A 2,493-nucleotide genomic window follows, 5' to 3' on the forward strand; every position below is an offset into this window, starting at 1 on the left:
GCACTGGTGCGCACTAACTTTTGCCCAATCGAAAAAGCTATAAGTAGTGTATCAAATGTGGTCGACAATAATGACCGTGAGAGACGGCCAATCTCCCTCTCATTCTCTCTCCCATTACACCATTGAATGGAAAAAGATAGAAATGGCCGTCTGTCACGGTCCTTCTCTCTCATCCCTATCGACCATTTTGACATACGGATCGCGCAGTTCGGGGTGATCCCGATTGACCACGGCTCGATTGGACACCACCAATCACAGCGACCGGTGCTTAGGAGCTTTACCTCGGGTCTACAACAGGGTTTTAAGCCTTAAGCCATAAGAAATGGGCGAATCACAGTCGCTTATTCTTCTCGGATTCGACTGTAATTGGTCAATTTCTTACGGCTTAAGGCTTAAAACACCTATTGTAGATCCGGATTTATAGTCTCAAGCGCTGTGAATGGCTCGTGTCCAATTGAGCCGTGTCCAACTGGGTGCCACCCGCGCAGTCCATTCTCTATTGGTACATTTCCACTGAGCGCGTCACGCGTCACGTCGTCGAAGGAGAGAAAGAGAGGGGTTGTGTATTTATATAATCTTATCTCTTTCTTTCTTTCATGACGCGACGCGTGACGCACTCAGTGGGAACGTATCATAATGGTACGTATCCATTGAGCGCGTCACACATTGCATCGTCTATCGCGTCACGATGCGACGCGAAAGAGAGAAAGAGTGAAGTTTGTACCCCTCTCTTTCTCTCTTTCGCATCGCGTCGTGACGCGGTGGACGACGCGACGCGTGACGCGCTCAGTGGATACGTACTCTAAGACTGAGTTTCCACTGAGCGCGTCACGCGTCGCGTTGTCGAAGGAAAGAAAGAGAGGGGTTGTGTATTTATATAATCTTATCTCTTTCTCTCTTTCATGACGCGACGCGTGACGCGCTCAGTAGAAACGTACCATAAGCATAACATAAGACTGCTAGAGCAATGAGCATCTAGCATAATGTCGCCATATTGATTTACATAAGATGCTCATTGGTTTAGCGGCCTTATGTTATGCTTATGCTCTGTTATGCATTTTTTATGTGAAGCCCTTAAGGGCATTCCACACAACTTGCATAGTCGCATAAACATATGCATAAAGAAAATCATCCAATCGTAGTTTACGTTTGTCTGTATGACAGAAATGTGATTGGATAATTTTCTTTCTGCATATGGTTATGCGACTGCAAGTTTGTGTGGAATGGCCCTTAAGCGGGGAGCACAGACTCTTGCATAACGCATAACACATGAGGCATAAGAAATTGAACCAACCAGTTTTCTATTACATGGAAGGGAAAGAAACGGAGAACTTCGATTGGTATACATTCTTAAAGGCCGCAGCACACACTTTTGCATAACGCATAATGCATAATATATAAGAGAATGAACTAATCGATATTCTTCTTTTCCATGGAATGAGAGAAAAGGAAAGATTCTGATTGGTTGATTCGCTTATGCACTATGCATTATGCGTTATGAAAGAGTCTGTGCTCCCCGCTTTAAGGCCGCAGCACACACTTTTGCATAACGCATAACGCATAGTGCATAAGCGAATCAACTAATCAGAATCTTTCCTTTTCTCCCATTCCATGGTAAAGAAGAATATTGATTGGTTGATTCCTTTATGCACTATGCATAACGCATAGTGCATAAGCAAATAAACTATTCAGAATCTTCCCTTTCCTCCCATTTCATGGAAAAGAAGAATTTCGATTGGTTGATTCCCTTATGCGTTATGCATTATGCATAACCCCGGATCTACAATAGGGTTTTAAGCCTTAAGCCATAAGAAATGGGCGAATCACATTCGCTTATTCTTCTCGGATTCGACTGTAATTGGTCAGTTTCTTACGGCATAAGGCATAAAACACCTATTGTAGATCCGGACTTGGACTTTATACGTAGAGTCCTAGGACTCTAAGGCCCTGCGCACAATGGAGGAAATATTAGGAACAGGAATAGATATTAAGATTTTAACCTATCAGATATCAGTTACACCGGAATATACGGTTTCCGATAGGTTGAAATCTTAATATCTATTCCTGTTCCTAAGGGCCTGCGCACAATAGAGGAACAAGAATTAGATATTAAGATTTCAACCTATCAGAAACCGTGTATTCCGATGTAATCAGTTTCTGATAGGTTAAAATCTTAATATCTAATTCCTGTTCCTCTATTGTACTCAGGCCCTAATACTTCCTCCATTGTGCGCAGGGCCTAATTATACGCAGTAATGAATTAAAATGGCGCTCTGATTACGTGATTTGGACAGCCAATCAGACCATACCCTTCATGTCGCATCTCTGTTATCTAGGCCTCTAGTTCCTACCAGGGGCTCTATTCTAAAAAGAAACGTATACGAAAGCTAGGAAAATACTATAGTATATGTAACGTATACTGTAGCATTTCCCTAGACTTTCGTATACGTTTCTTTTCAAGAATATTGCCCCTGAGCTCCAACTCATTCTAAT

The sequence above is a fragment of the Trachymyrmex cornetzi genome, unplaced genomic scaffold (genome assembly GCF_001594075.2).
Source record: "Trachymyrmex cornetzi isolate Tcor2-1 unplaced genomic scaffold, Tcor1.1 scaffold388, whole genome shotgun sequence".
Lineage (NCBI taxonomy): Eukaryota > Metazoa > Arthropoda > Insecta > Hymenoptera > Formicidae > Trachymyrmex > Trachymyrmex cornetzi.